The sequence below is a fragment of the Cebus imitator genome, unplaced genomic scaffold, assembly GCF_001604975.1.
Source record: "Cebus imitator isolate Cc_AM_T3 unplaced genomic scaffold, Cebus_imitator-1.0 Scaffold107, whole genome shotgun sequence".
Classification (NCBI taxonomy): domain Eukaryota; kingdom Metazoa; phylum Chordata; class Mammalia; order Primates; family Cebidae; genus Cebus; species Cebus imitator.
In genome coordinates, this window is record NW_016107422.1 from 957,901 (window position 1) to 975,260 (window position 17,360).

At 41.7% G+C, this 17,360-nt stretch overlaps 1 protein-coding gene across 2 annotated transcripts in view; it reads right to left on the reverse strand.

Annotated features, from left to right (window-relative positions):
* NLN (neurolysin) overlaps positions 1 to 17,360 on the reverse strand; it is a 107,231-nt gene that overhangs the window by 17,699 nt on the left and 72,172 nt on the right. The window lies entirely within an intron of this gene.

Below are 17,360 nucleotides of genomic sequence, written 5' to 3' on the forward strand. Positions count from 1 at the left end.
GAGTCAGACGTCAGAAAAGCTCTCAAGCAGAAAAACAGAGATTTACTAAAACAGGCTAGTGTTTTTAACCTTCACACAGTCCTTCAAACACTTGTAAAACTGCCATTGGCAGAGAAGACTTAGCATTTATCCTACTGGGTCATCTGCAGAATGGGGCTCCTCATTCTATTGTCTTTCCCTGAACCACTGTCCTGTTTTTTTCTTCTGATGTATTACATTCCAACCTTCTCTCCCTGACTTCATCATCCCTGAGGCTCCAAAAGGAGGGGAAAGGGAAGAGGGACGTAACCACCAGAGAAGGCAGCAGATGGGGTGCCGAATCAGCGGCAAATACCCACTCTGCTTTTTGGCCCAGGGCAGAGGCACAGATGTCAATGCCATCTCACATTCTGCCTTCCTCTCTTTATGCAAAAAAATGTTTTGCTTGACTTCTCATTAAAATTGTGCTGATTCTAGATATGAAGAGCTGCAAATATTAAAGGGGCAAGGATAACTAAATCCACTGGGTTCTGGAATTAGGCCACGTCTATTGAGGACATCCCAATTAAAAAATTTTTGCAGGGAGGCTGGGTGCGGTGGCTCACGCCTGTAATCCCAGCACGTAGGGTAACCGAGGTGGGTAGATCCCAGGGTCAGGAGTTCAAGACCAGCCTGGCCAAGATGGTGAAACCCCATCTCTACTAAAAATACAAAAAAAAAAAATTAGCTGGGCATAGTGGCGGGCACCTGTAATCCCAGCTATTGGGAGGCCGAGGCAGGAGAAGTGCTTGAACCCAGGAGGCAGAGGTTGCAGTGAGCTGAGATCAAACCACCGCAATCAAGGCAGGCCAAAAGAGGGAGACTCCAACTAAAAAAAAAAAAAAAAAAAAAAAAACTATTGCAGGGAAAGAGGTAAGCGTCCCAGAAATGGAATATTTTGTCTCATTATGGCATATGATGTTCTAAGATCACATCCTATATCATAGATAAAACAATCTTATACAGTAATTACAATAGCTAATATCTGTTGAGACTTTACTATGTCAGGCATTATAGCCATACCTTAGAGATATTGTGGGTTTAGTTCCAGATCACTGCAACGAAGTGAATATCACAATAAAGTGAGCTACATATATTTTTTGGTTTTCCAGTGCAGATAAAAGTCTATACGTTAACATTATACTGTAGTCTATTAACTGTTCAAAAGAATTACCTAAAAAAACAATGTACATGGCTGGGCATGGTGGTTCATCCTAGCACTTTGGGAGGCCAAGGAGGGTGGATCACCTGAGGTCAGAAGTTCAGGCCAGCCTGGCCAACATGGTGAAATCCTGTCTGCACTAAAAATACAAAAATTAGCCACACGTGGTGGCAGGCACCTGTAATTCCAGCTACTTGGAAGGCTGAGGCAGGAGAATCACCTGAACCTGGGAGGTGGAGGTTGCAGTGAGCCAAGATGGCACCACTGCATTCCAGCCTGGGTGACAGAGTGTGGCTCTGTCTCCAAACACACACACACACACACACACACACACACACATACACACACACACAATGTACAAACCTTTTATGTTAAAAAATACTAATGATCATCTGAGGCTTTGGCAAGCTGTAATCTTTTTGCTGATGGAGGCTCTTGCTTCCATCAATGTTGATGGTTACTGACTGATCAGGGTGGTACTTATGATCAGGGTGCTGACTGATCAGGGTGGTAGTTATGGAAGGTTGGCATGGCTGTGGCAATTTCTTTCCTTTTTTTGAGACAGGGTCTTACTCTGTTGCCCAGGCAGAAGTGCAGTAGTACGATCTTGGCTCACTGCAACCTCCGCCTCCCGGGTTCAAGCAATCCTCCTGCCTTGGCCTTCCTAGTAGCTGGGACTCCAGGCAGGTGCCACCATGCCTGGCTAATTTTTGCATTATTAGTAGAGATGGGGTTTCACCATGTTGACCATGTTGGTCTCAAGCTCCTGACCTCAGGTGATTCGCCTGTCTCAGCCTCCCAAAGTGCTGGGATTATAGGTGTGAGCCACCATGCCTGGCTGTAATTTCTTAAGACAAAGATGAAGTTTGCCACATCAATGGACCCTTCCTTTCATGAAAGATTTCTTGGTAGCATGTGATACTGTGAGATAGCATTTCACCCACAACAGAATGTCTTTCAAAACTGGAGTCAATTATCTCAATACCTGCCACTGCTTTACCAACTTAAGTTTACGTAATATTCTAAATCCTCTGTGGTCATTTCAATGATATTCACAGCATCTTCAGCAGGAGTAGACTGCAAATCAAGAAGTCACTTTTGTTGCTCATCTCTTTAAGTTTTATCTGAGATGGCAGCAATTCAGTCTCATCTTCAGGCTCCACTTCTAATTTTAATTCTCCTGCTGTTTCTACAATATCTGCAGTTCCTTCCTCCTTCCAGGTCTTGAACTCCTTCCCGAAAGTCATCTATGAGGGTTGAAATCAATTTCTTCCAAATTTCTGTTAATGTTGACATTTGATCTCTTCCCATGAATCATGCATGTTCTTAAATGGCATTTGGAATGGTGAATCCTTTCCAAAAGGTTGTCAATGTACTTTGGCCAGATCCATCAGAGAAATTACTATCTATGACAGCTATAGTCTTATGAAATGTATTTCTCGTATCATAAGACTTGAAAGTTGAAATTACGCCTTAATCCATGGACAGCAGAATGGCTATTGTGTTTGCAGGCATGAAAACGACATAATTTCCTTGAACATCTCCATCTGAGCTCTTGTGTGACCAGGTGCATTGTCAAGGAGCAGTAATACTTTGAAAGGAATCTATTTTTTTGAGCAGTAGATCTCAACAGTGGCTTAAAATAGTAAGCCATGCTGTAAACAGATGTACTGTCATCCAGGCTTTGCTGTTTCATTTATAGGGCACAGGCAGAGTAGATTCAGCATAATTCTTAAGGGCCCTAGAATTTTCAGAATGGTAAATAAGCAGTGGCTTCAACTTCAAGTCACCAGCTGCATTAGCCCCTAAGAGGAGAGTCAGCCTGACCTTTGCAGTTTTCAAGGTAGGCATTGACATCTCCTCTCTAGCTCTCCAGAAAGTCCTAGATGGCATCTTCTTCCAACAGAAGGCTGTTTCATCTACATGGAAAATCTGTCATTTAGTGGAGCCACCTTCCTCAATGATCTTAACTAGGTCTTCTGGATAACTTGCCACAGCTTCTACATCAGCAACTGCTGCTCCACCTTGTTCTATGTTAGAGACAGCTTCTTTCTTTGAACCTCATGAACTATAACCTCTGCTAGCTTCCAACTTTTCTTCTGTAGCTCTCACTTCTCTCAGCCTTCATAGAATGGGAGTTAGGGTCTTGCTCTGGATTAGGCTGTGGCTTAAGGGAATGTTGTGGCTGGTTTCCTCTTCTATCCAGACCACTCAAAGTTTCTTCAATCAGCAACAAGTCTATTTTGCTTTCTTATTATTTGTGTGTTTACTGGAGTAGCACTTTTAATAACTTTTAAGAAATTTTCCTTTTGTTTCATAACTTTACTGACTGGCACAAGAGGCCTATCTCACCTTTTGACATGCCTCTCTCACGAAGCTTGATCATTTCTAGCTTTTGATTTAAAGCAAAAGACTCATGACTCTTCCTTTCACTTGAACACTTATAGGTCATTGTAGGGTTACTGACTGATCTAATTTCAACATTGCTGAGTCTCAGAGAATAGGAGATCAAAGGAGGGGGTGAGAAAATGAGAAAGGGCTCGGTGGAGCAGTCAGTACACACATAACATTCATCAATTAAGTTCTCTAAGAGCATGGCTTGTGGCACCTCAAAACAATTGCAATAGTAATATCAAAGATTGCTGGTCACAATAACAGATATAATAATGATGAAAAAGTCTGAAATACTGTGAGAATTACAAAAATGTGACACAGAGACACAAAGTGAGCACATTCTGCTGGAAAAATAGCACTGATAGATGTGCCTGGGCAACATGGCGAGACCCTGTCTCTATGTAATAAAAAAAGAAATCACTGATCACAGATCATCATAACAGATATAATAACAATGAAAAAGTCATCTGGATGTGGTGGCTCACACCTGCAATCCCAGGATTCCAAAGGCCATGGCGGGGTGGATCATTTGAGGCCTGGAGTTCCAGACCAGCCTGGTCCACATGGTGAAACCCATGTCTACTAAATATACGAAAAAGATTAGCTGGGTGTGGTGGCATGCATCTGTAATCCCAGCTACTGAGGAGGTTGAGACAGGACAACTGCTTGAATCTGGGAGGCGGAGGTTGCAGTGAGCTGAGACTGCACCACTAGACTCCAACCTGGGCAACAGAGTGCGACTCCGTCAGAGCGCAGCATCTTCTTCCAACAGAAGGTTGTTTCATCTGCTCATCATCAAAGAAAAGAAAAATGTCTGAAATATTGTGAGAATCCCAAAATGTGACACACAGACATAGAGTAAGCATATGCTGTTGGAAAAACAGCACTGAGACACTTGCTTAAAGCAAGGTTGACATAAACCTTCAATTTGTAAAAAACATAGCATATGTGAAGTACAGTAAAGTGAAGGACAATAAAATGATGTATGCTTATATGACAGGCTCTTTAGGTGGATTATTTGATTTAAATACCAAAATAATTGTATGAAGTAACTATCTCCCTTTTTGAGATAAGGAAACTAAGGCGTACAGAGATTAATGATGTAACTTCAATTTGAAAGCAGGCAGTCTGACTTCATAACCCACAATCTTAACCACAAATGCTACAGTGCTCTGTAAAATGGAAAAAAAAAAAAAGGTTAAATGATGATATTCCAAAATGACTAAATCCTCTCGGATGGGATCTAAAATACAAAAGTCTTATATCAAACCCTCCTTTACATGAAGAGTTAAAGTGAGTTTTCAGTGTGCTTCCTTAGAAATTTGACTTCTTCTTTATTCTGGAAGATTTTTCAAAGATCAAACATGAGGCTGAGGTCAAAGACCAGCCTTTGTAACCCTTTATCCTGAATTTGGGATTCTGCAATACTACTGATGACAGTGGTGGCCCATTCCAGCTACAGTGGGGGAAGCCTGGCTGGGGCTGTGAGCTCTATGGAGCTGGCAGGAGCCAGGAACAGGCAGAAGTCCTGCCCCCTTCTGAGTTGGCAGGGCAGGAGCCTCATCCTCCTGGGCATAACTGCGGCTGCCCAAGTTGTGGCTGATGACCTGGGTATGCCTGTGCTCTTGGGGTCCAAAAGCAGGTAGGAGCCTTGCCCTCCTGGGCACAGCTGCAGCTGCCTAAGCCACGGATGCAGACACAGGCATCCTTGTGCTCTTGGGGGCTGGGAGCAGGTAGGAGCCCTGCCCTCCTGGGTGTAGCTGCAGCTGCCCAGCTACGGATATGGACCCAGGCATCTCTGCACTCTCAGGGGCCCAGGACGCTCCCCCTACCTGCTAATGGCACTTGTTCTGATTTTGGAGCAATGTTGAGGCCAAGCTCAGGCACTGTCACAACCTGGCCAGGTGTGTGTATGGTCAGGACACCACTGACACGCCAGCCCCCTGCTGCCTCAACCCCCACTGGACATTGGGCACATGGGAGGGAAGCTGAGGTGGGGAGCCTAGGACAGCTCAGCACTGGCCTACTGTTCCTCCTCTGCATGAACAGCCTCGGCACCATAAACAGTGGTAGCAGGCAGACAGGTCCCTGGGCAGAAAGGGGTGAGTCTCCGGTGAAGCCCCACCTTCAAGCCAGGGAAGGCCTAAAGCCTGGGGGTCAGGCTGCCAGTCCTGTAGACCAGAGTGGGAACTTATGGTGCTTTTTCTGGAACCACCCATAGACCAATCAGCCTGTACTTTCTCACCTCTGAAGCCCATTAAAAACCCTGGACTCAGCCAGACTTTAGTAGATGTCAGGACAACCAGCTGCTGAGAGGAGCTACTCACTCCAGGGTGTCCTCTATGCTGGGAGCTGAGCAGATGTCAGGATGATCAGCTGTGGAAAGGAGCTACCCATCCCAGTGTCTCCTCTCTGCTGAGAGCTGAAAACACAATGGGACAACCAGCTATGGGAAGGAGTTACCTACCCTAGGGTCTCCTCTCTGCTGAGAGCTGAACCCTCTATGGGATGACCTGCCTGTGGAGAGGAGCTACCCAATCCAGGGTCTCCTCTCCGCTGACAGCTGAACACTCATCAGGACACCCTGGCTGTGGAGAGGAGCTACCCACTGTGTGTCTCCTCTGAGCTGTTCTATTGCTCAATAAAACTCCTCTTTGCCTTGCTCACCCTCCACTTGTTTGTGTATGTCATTCTTCCTGGGCATGCGACAGGAACTCGGGACCCGTTGAATGGTGAGGCCAAAAGAGCTGTAACACAAACAGGGCTGAAACATGCCCCTTGCCTGCCATGCTGTGGGTAACAAAAAGGAGAGAAGAGTTGTGGCCCTTCAGGGAACCCAGACCTAGGAGTTCCCCAAGCCAGGGCTGTGATACCTTCTTTGGGGCTCTGTGGTTCCCAGTATATCTAAGCTTCAGGGTACCACTGCATTCCCCAGTACCAGCCAAGAAAGCTGCCTGTGGTACGCCTGATCCAGCTGCAGCCTTGCAAGGAGCCGGCGCCTGTGCCGGTACCTGGAGCTGCCTGCACCGCCATAGCCAGCATACCTGTCTGTACGCAGTGGCCGGACTCCATGCTCACTCACTCACTCACCCCTCACCACTTCACTTGCACTTGGCAGGCATGGGATCCAGGCTAGTAATGTCAGCTGAGTGCAGCCTGCCAGGCTGAGTGGCCTAGTGGGCCCAAGCAAAACTTGGGCAAAGGCACCACTGGCCACAGAGGTTTCTGGCTGGTGATGTGACACCCCAAGGATCCCGTGACACTACTGCACGATTTTCTCAAGGTGATGGTTTTTAAATAGGTACTAACAGCAAATAAAGGCCAATTCCCACAATCAGTCACCACCATATGATATACTGACAAAAACACAGACTTTGTATACCCTGCTTATATGAAGATTTTCCAGTCATTAGTTGCATATGAGGGAGGAAATCAACTCCAAATGACAATAAAAATGTGTGTGTGTGTGTGTGTGTGTGTGTGTGTGTAGGGAAGGATTCAGTATCCAGAAAAAAAACATAAACAAATGAATAATTCATAAGTTAGAGTGAAAACTGAATAAAATAAGAAACAGTTATGTCATGCGGAATAGAGAAGAGAGGGCTTATTCTATTCAAAAGCCATTTTGTAGTTGGGAAGAGAGCACAGCAAATGAATGAAAGATCAACAATGTCTTCTAAAGAACAAAAGGAAATGTTTGTAAGGAGAAAAAGCTAAAAATAACCCTACTGCTTACTAATTTCCCGAAAGTTGGTCATGCCGTTTCTCTGTGAGCCTGTTGGGCAACATCATTTAAATATTTTTCAAATGAAAAGGACAAAGAACCTACAAAATTCAAAAGCTCAATTTCCAGCAAACAGCTGAATTCTCAAGAGAAAAGAATCCACAGTCAGCCACTGTGTAAGTCCACACAGAAACCATGAGTAAGACTTATATACATCTAGCAGCCTGATGGGTCTTACACAAAACAGCATGGCTGCTGAACCTTTTACTCACTGTTGGCCAGCCAACAAATACCATTCCCCAGTTTTTAAACTATAATCCAAAGAACCCTAAAAAAGTACTTTGTATAGTTATCAATGCAAACAATTTGAAGGTGTTGATAATAGTTGCCTATGGGCCATGATAATTATTAATGCTAACATATTTCCCAGATAAAGCAGAACACTGTAAAAAAACACACAAAATAATCCAATTAACAATATTTTTCGTAGCTGACACTTCAAAGAGTTTTAGGGCATTTTTGCTGCAGGAAATATTTGGATAATAAAAGCCTAGAAAACAATGTAAACTTAGATTCCTGTTTGGTTAGAAGTTCTTGAGAGGAAGACAGTTGTCTAAATATGCGATTGTGGCCAGGCACCGTGGCTCATGCCTGTAATTCCAGCACTTTGAGAGGCCGAGGCAGGAGAATCGCTTGAGCTCAGGAGTTCAAGATCAGCCTGGGCAACATGGTGAAACCGTGTCTCTACAAAAAATACAAAAACATTAGCTGGACATGGTGGCGCATTCCTATAGTCCCAGCTACTCAGGAGTCCGAGATGGGGGGATGGCTTGAGGCTGGGAGGCTGAGGCTGCAGTGAGCCATGATCATACCACTGCACTCCAGTCTGGGTGACAGAGTGAGACTCTGCCTCAAATAAATAAATAAATAAATAAATAAATAAATAGAGTGTTTACTATCTTTTAAACAAACAATAGGATATATAAAACGTACTGTTTCAGATTTTTACAACAGATGTCTTGATGCTATAGAGATTAACTGCAATTCCTAAAATACAGTAAGAGCAGGAGCAGAATCATGTAAATTGAAGCTTAGGAAGTCCTGTGAGCTTTCTCTGTATTTAAAGGCCAAAGTCTTACATTGTTATAATTAAGAGACCGGTTGCTTTTAATGGCTATAGCTAAGTGTTATTTTCACGATAGCAAATCCCAACTCAAAGAAAAGGCAGTTGCTGAAATCGATAAGTGTATTGTGCTCAAGAAAAAGGACAGGCCTCAGGAGATCTGACAGTGGCTGTCTGAGGTGATCCAGTATTGATTTCTTAGCAGTCATTCCATATCCTGGCCTGTCCAATCTATCCCTAAATCCAGGGATGATGGAGAAGTTTATATAACAAGGTAAGGCATTTTTTTTTTTAAAAGTGACCACTATCTAGTAGACTTTGCCATAAATAGATGATTAAAAAGCCATAGTTTTAACTTCACAACATACTGAGCGATTACTGGAAACAGTAGAAATAAAGATAATGTGTTGACTTCCTTCTTCATCTTCACAACTGCCCTATAGAACTATACAGTTCAGTAACACCATCATCCTTTAAAGGATCCAGGTAATAACATAATTTGGAGAAGTTTTGAAACAGGCTTGCTCCCAAACTAGCTATACCTACCTGATCAGGTACATCTTATTTAAACTGCTTCTTTTTAAGATGAAAACAAATAAAGGTACTATTCAAACTCAAATGCTAAGGTTAGATAGAGAGTATGCTTTATTCACCACTGTATTTCCAAAATCCAGCACAGAAAGTAAAGGATGCCCAATAAATACTTGTGAAATGGGTGAAGCTCTGGGGAGAATGTTTCTATATGAAGATTCAAACTTAAACAACTCAAAGATATTTTCTCTTGTTACCATTCTTGACTTGACCTCAACCTCTCACCTCTCTAGTTTTTTCAATACTTCAAATTCTACTTTTATTATTTTATTTTCCTCAATCTAAATTCTAAACATTCAAGATACTATAACTTTTCTTTTTTGAATCCCATCCTACCATACATAGTATGACATGTCAGACACAATAGATAATCAATAATTCTGTGTCTCAAAATAACTATATAGGCCAGGCATGATGGCTTACGCCTGTAATCCCAGCATTTTGGGAGGCTGATATGGGCAGACTGCTTGAGCCCAGGAATTCAAGACCAGCCTGGGCAACATGGTGAAACCCTATCTCTACAAAAAATACAAAATTTACCAGGGGTAGTGGTACACGCCTGTGGTCCCAGCTACATAGGAAACTGAGGTGGGAGGATCAACTGAGCCTGGAGGGGAGGATGCTACAGTGAGCCATGATTGTGCCACTGCATTCCAGCCTGAGTGACCAGAGTGAGACCCTGTCTCCAAAGACAAACAAAAAAACTAAACATCTCTGTCTTAAAATAATACATGTAGAAAATGCACTAAGCAATTTAAAGAAATAAGCACATTCCCAAATAAACATTATGCATTAATATATTCATATTTTGGTTTATGACTTCATTTATTTACACATGTAAGTATTCTCTGTATATGTATAAGCAAACAAATAAAACAACAAAAAGATTCTGAAATAAATTACATCTGAAGTTAAAGTCACAAACTGTAACAGTGTGTAGGAGTTGGGGCTAGGGTGACAGGGTAACACTTAGCACAGGCCACAAGGTTGCTGATAGGGGTTCACTGTATTTTAGGACTGAAACCTCAACAGTCAACTCACACACAGAGAAACACAGAACTAGATAAATGCATTCATTCCACATTATTAAATAGAGTGCCATTTAATAAACGTAAGAGAAGAAAGTCCATCCAACAGAAACACACATTTGGAAGACCAAATTCAGACCATGAAATAGTGCTGTCTCCAGTGCATGGAATGGGAGCACAAAGAGGCAATAAAGTAGAGCAGTTAGGTCATGACTATCATATCCTGGGCAGGTCCTTCTAAGTCTCAGATTTTCACTTGGAAAATGGGGACAATAACAGTACCCATCTACATCAGAGCATACTGTGAAGATAAAATGAATTATAACTCTCCAGGACAGAGCACCTGGGGAAAAATAAAAGGGGGGGACGGTTATGAGTTCTGCTGCAGCAGACTTAAGCATACCTGCCCAGCAGCTCTAAATGAACAACAGAGCTCACAGCTCAGCACTTGAGCTCCTATAAAGGACAGACTGTCTCCTCAAGCAGCTCCTTGCCCCCCATATATCCAAAGAGTCACCTCATAAAGGAGAGCTCAGACTGACATCTGGCAGGTATCCTTCTGTGACAAAGATAGCAGAAGAAGAAACTGGCAGCAACCCTTACTGTTCTGCAGCCGCTGCAGGTGATCCCCAGGCAAGCAGGGCCTGGAGTGGACCTCAGCATTCCTATAGCAGAGGGGCCAGACCGTTAGAAGGAAAACTAAGAAACCAAAAGAAATAACTTCAACATCAACAAACTGGACGTCCAAAAGAGACCCAAACTGAAAGTCAACAACTACAAAGACGACAGGTGGATAAATCCACAAAGATGGGAAGAAACCAGCACAAAAAGGATGAAAACATCCGAAACCAGAACACCTCTCCTCCTACAAGGGATCACAACTCCTCATCAGCAAAGGAACAAGGCTGGATGGAGAAGGAGTATGATGAATTGACAGAATCAGGCTTCAGAAGGTGGGTAATAAGAAACTTCTGTGAGCTAAAAGAACATGTTCTAGCCCAATGCAAAGAAACTAAGAACGTTGAAAAAAGATTTGATGAAATGCTAACAAGAATAAACAACTTAGAGAGGAATATAAGTGAATTGATGGAGCTGAAAAACACAACATGAGAACTTTGCGAAGCATACACAAATTTCAACAGCCAAATTGACGAAGAAGAAGAAAGGATATCAGAGGTCAAAGATCAACTCAATGAAATAAAATGAGAAGGCAAGATTAGAGAAAAAAGGGTAAAAAGGAATGAACAAAGTCTCCAAGAAATATGGGACTATGTGAAAAGACCTAATCTACGTTTGATAGGTGTACCTGAATGTGATGGAGAGAATGAATCCAAGCTGGAAAATACTATTCAGGATATTATCCAGGAAAACGTCCCCAACCTAGCAAGCGAGGTCAATATTCAAGTCCAGGAAATAAAGAAAACACCACAAAGATATTCCTCAGGAAGAGCAACCCCAAGGCACATAATCATCAGATTCACCAGGGTTGAAATGAAGGAGAAAATGCTAAGGGCAGCCAGAGAGAAGGGTCGGGTTACCCACAAAGAGAAGCCCATCAGACTCACAGCAGGTCTCTCAGTAGAAACACCATTGTCAATATTAGACAGATCAACGAGACAGAAAATTAACAAGGATATCCAGGACTTGAACTCAGACCTGGACCAAGCAAACCTAATAGACATTTACAGAACTCCCCACCCCAAATCCACAGAATATACATTCTTCTCAGCACCATAGCGCACCTACTCTAAAACTGACCACATAATTGGAAGTAAATCACTCCTCAGCAAATGCAAAAGAATGGAAATCGTAATAAACAGTCTCTCAGACCACAGTGCAATCAAGTTAGAACTCAGAATTCTGAAACTAACTCAGAACCGCACAGCTTCATGGAAACTGAACAACTTGCTCTTGAATGTTGACTGGATAAACAATGAAATGAAGGCAGAAATAGAGATGTTCTTCGAAACCAACGAGAATGAAGACACAACATACTAGAATCTCTGGGACACATTTAAAGCAGTCTCTAGAGGAAAATATATAGCAATAAATGCCCACCTGAGAAGCAAGGAGAGATCTAAAATCGACACCCTATAGTCAAAATTGAAAGAACTAGAGGAGCAAGATCAAAAAAACTCAAAACCTAGCAGAAGACAAGAAATAACTAAGACCAGGGCAGAAGTGAAGGAGATAGAGACACAAAAACCCCTTCAAAAAAATCAATAAATCAAGGAGCTGGTTTTTTGAAAAGATCAACAAAATAGACAGACCACTAGCCAGATTAATAAAAAAGAAAAGAGAGAAGAGTCAAATAGATGCAATAAAAAACGATAAAGGGATATCACCACAGATTCCACAGAAATACAAACTACCATCAGAGATTATTACAAACAACTCGATGCACATAAACTAGTAAACCTGGAAGAAATGGATAAATTCCTGGACACTTGCATCTTCCCAAGCCTAAACCAGGAAGAATTCGAAACCCTGAATTGACCAATAACAAGGTCTGAAGTTGAGGCAGCAATTAAGAGCTTACCAACCAAAAAAACCCCAGATCCAGATGGGTTCACAGCTGAATTCTACCAGACATACAAAGAGGAGCTGGTACCATTCCTTCTGAAACTATTCCAAACAATCCAAAAAGAGGGAATCCTTTCCAAATCATTTTATGAGACCAACATCATCCTGATACCAAAACCCAGCAGAGACTCAACAAGAAAAGAAAACTTCAGGCCAATATCCATGATGAACATAGATGCAAAAATCTTCAATAAAATACTGGCAAGCCGACTGAAACAGCACATCAAAAAGCTTATCCACCATGATCAAGTAGGCTTCATCCCGGGGATGCAAGGTTGGTTCAACATATGCAAGTCTATAAACATAAATCACCACATAAAGAGAACCAAAGACAAAAACCACATAATTATCTCAACTGATGCAGAGAAGGCCTTTGACAAAATTCAACAGCCTTTATGCTAAAAACCCTCAATAAACTAGGTACTGATGGAACGTATCTCAAAATAATAAAAGCTATTTAAGACAAACCTACAGCCAACATCATACTGAATGGGCAAAAACTGGAAGCATTCCCTTTGAAATCTGGCACTAGACAAGGATGCCCTCTCTCACCACTCCTATTCAATATAGTACTGGAAGTTCTAGCCAGAGCAATCAGGCAAGAAAAAGAAATAAAGGGTATTCAAATAGGAAAGGAGGAAGTCAAACTGTCTCTATTTGCAGATGACACAATTGCATATCTAGAAGACCCCATCGTCTCAGCCCAAAATCTCCTGAAACTGATAAGCAACTTCAGTGAAGTCTCAGGATACAAAATCAATGTGCAAAAATCACAAGCATTCCTATACACCAAACACAGACTTGAGAGCCAAATCAAGAACGAACTGCCACTCACAATTGCTACAAAGAGAATAAAATACCTAGGAATACAACTAACAAGGAATATAAAGGATCTCTTCAAGGAGAACTACAAACCACTGCTCAATGAAATAAGAGAGGACACAAACAGATGGAGAAACATTCCATGTTCATGGTTAGGAAGAATCAATATCGTGAAAATGGCCCAAAGTAATTTACAGATTCAACACTATCCCCATCAAGCTACCAATGACCTTCTTCACAGAACTGGAAAAAACCACCTTAAACTTCATATAGAACCAAAAGACAGCCTGCATAGCCAAGTCAATTCTAAGCAAAAAGAACAAAGTGGGAGGCATCACACTACCGGACTTCAAACTATACTACAAGGCTACAGTAATCAAAACAGCATGGAACTGGTACCAAAACAGCGATATAGACAAATGGAACAGAACAGTGGCCTTGCAGGCAACACAACACATCTACAACCATCCGATCTTTGACAAACCTGACAAAAACAAGCAATGGGGAAAGGATTCCCTGTTTAACAAATGGTGTTGGGGAAACTGGCTAGCCATGTGCAGAAAGCAGAAATTGGACCCCTTCCTGACACCTTACACTGAAATTAACTCCAGATGGATTAAAGACTTAAACATAAGACCTAATACCATAAAAACCCTAGAAGAAAATCAAGGCAAAACAATTCAGGACATAGTCATAGGCAAGGACTTCATGACCAAAACACCAAAAGCATTGGCAACAAAAGCCAAATCGACAAAGGGACCTAATCAAACTCCACAGCTTCTGCATGGCAAATGAAACAGTCATTAGAGTAAATTGGCAACCAACAGAATGGGAAAAATTTTTGCAGTTTATCCATCTGACAAAGGGCTGATATCCAGAATCTACAAAGAACTAAAACAGATTTACAAGAAAAAAAGAAACAAGCCCATTCGAAAGTGGGAAAGGATATGAACAGACACTTTACAAAAGAAGACATACATGAGGCCAACAAACATATGGAAAAATGCTCATCATCACTGGTCATTAGAGAAATGCAAGCAAAACTACATTGAGATACCATCTCACGCCAGTTAGAATGGCGATCATTAAAAAATCTGGAGACAACAGATGTTGGAGAGGATGTGGAGAAATAGGAACACTTTTGCACTGTTGGTGGGAGTGTAAATTAGTTCAAGCATTGTGGAAGACAGTGTGGTGATTCCTTAAGGACCTAGAAATAGAAATTCCATTTGACCCAGCAATCCCATTACTGGGTATATATCCAAAGGATTATAAATCGTTCTACTATAAGGACACATGCACACGAATGTTCATTAAAGCAGTTTACAATAGCAAAGACCTGGAACCAACCCAAATGCCCACTGATGATAGACTGGACAGGGAAAATGTGGTACCTATACACCATGGAATATTATGCAGCCAACAAAAATGATGAATTCGTGTTCTTTGTAGGGACATGGATGAACCTGGAAACCATCATTCTCAGCAAACTGACACAAGAACAGAAAATCAAACACCGCATGTTCTCACTCATAGGCAAGTGTTGAACAATGAGAACACATGGACACAGGGAGGGGAGCATCACACACTGAGGTCTGTCGGGTGGCAAATAGGAGAGGGTGGGGGGATGGGGAGTTGGGGAGAGAGAGCATGGGGAGAAATGCCAGATATAAGTAAAGGGGAGGAAGGCAACAAATCACACTGCCATGTGTGTACCTATGCAACAATCTTGCATGCTCTTCACATGTACCCCAAAACCTAAAATGTAATAAAAAAATGAATGAATGAATGAATGTAAAGCAGTGTGTATATTTCCTGGCACCTGGTATGTGTTCAGCAACACTCAGCTGCCTATCTTCTTCTGAGTCTGCATATTCTGCTTGACCAGGTATGGTCTTAACTGGTTTAACCTGGCTTGTGCTTTGCTTACTGGTGGTTACTACTGAAGATAAATATATCCACATTGCTCTTCAGCTAATCCTCCACCACTTCCAATACTCCAAGGTGCTTATTCTGTTATTGTTTCAGGAATCAAACTTCTAAGTAGGCAGCAATCATCAAAACCAAACCAAACCAAATACAAACGTGATGTTTTCCCATCACCTTTCACAGATCTTCACTCAAAAGCCATTTAAGGGAAGCATTTGTGAATTCTCTTGAACCTCAAGTGGCAGTAAATTGCCTCATGGCAAATGGTCTTTTTTCTCCCCTTTCTAGTTTTGAGTTGTATACTACTTACTGATCTCAAAAGAGTTGATTTATACTTAAGCATAGTTTTAAGAATACTTCATGTATGTATGGGACCTTATGCTTTTCCAAGTGCCTTTTCACATACTGCTTGGTTTAATTCTTCCAACCATCCAGGGAAGTACATAGAATTGCTGCTGTCCTCATTTTCTGAATAAGAAAAATGAGATGGTTCAAAGAGTTCAAATAACTTTCCCCAAGTCACAGAGTCAGGCCCACAGATACACAGATATGTTTGATCCAGTGTTCTTGTCATAACACCAGGGTGCCTTCCTGACTAATACAGAGCAGATTTATCTGCAGCAGTATCCAATCCAAATATTTACAGCAGACAAGCTGCTTTACTAGTTTTCAACCAAATTAATGATATCAAGTCACATAATTTGAAGTTCTTCTGCCCATCCCTTTCATGTTTAATTAAGAATGCTTTAGTGTGATTCTGATGTGTTTCCTTAGAATAATGACATTTTTGCAGTTCAAAATTCATCACTGCTCTTAATGTACAACACAACACAGACATCACAATGAAGGCTAAAAGGTATTACTATTCTACAGAAGTTCAAAAGCCAGTGGTTACTGAGAGCCCAAACCACAATAAAGCCATGCAACAGGAACAGATACTAGAGATATCACCTCTTGATTGCTATCTTCAAAATTACCTACCCACCCTGTAGTGAAACTCATGTCCTGAATGATGAGACAGTAGACATATTGAACTAGTGCATCCACATGTTTGAAAACTGGAAGTTCTTGCCAACATGTTTAAATATTATGATGACAAGCTCAAACGAGCTCTTCTAGTCATGAAACCTGCAAACTGTCAGCTCAAACACTAAGCTACTATTTCTTAAAATCAATCTACTGAATATATTTGGCAAATTTTTAATTCACTATATATTTCTTAGAGAAGCTAGAAGTATTACTAAACATATAAGTTATGAATCTCCTTATTCATTATTGTCCATTTTAGGTCAGAACAAAAGGCTTTGAGATTATAAATTTGCAAATATATGCATTGGTGCTTATGAAAAACAAAAGTGGTGATCACTGGTGATGACCTTAACAGTTCTTAAAATATTACAGGATATCTCAAAGAATTAATAGACAAGAAGAGATTTTTCAAAGATAATCTCATGAGGATATGTCCAAGCAAAGAATTGTACCAACACACTATTCATCAGTATGACACATTTTGTGCTCATGAATGAGGTTAGGCAAAACTTTAAGAACTGAATATGTCTTCTGTTTCAAGAGAGATACACTAAGCTGGTGAATGCAATATACATATTAATAGTTCAGTCATGAGTTGGACAGCTCTAAAATGTCATAGTACCAAGAAAAGACTTTCCAATACTAAAGTGACTATCTCAAAGGATCACAATTAATGTAAGAAATAATGGGAACAGGTCAGGCGTGGTGGTTCACGGCTGTAATCCCAGCACTTTGGGAGGCCAAGGCAGGTGGGATCACAAGGTCTGGAGTTCGAAACCAGCCTGACATGGTGAAACCCCATCTCTACTAAAAATACAAAAATTAGCCAGGCGTGGTGGTACGTGCCTATAATCCTAGCTACTCAGGAGGCTGAGGCAGGAGAATCACTTGAACCCAGAAGGTGGAGTTTGCAGTGAGCTGAGATCGCACCACTGCAGTCCAGCCTGGGCGACAGGG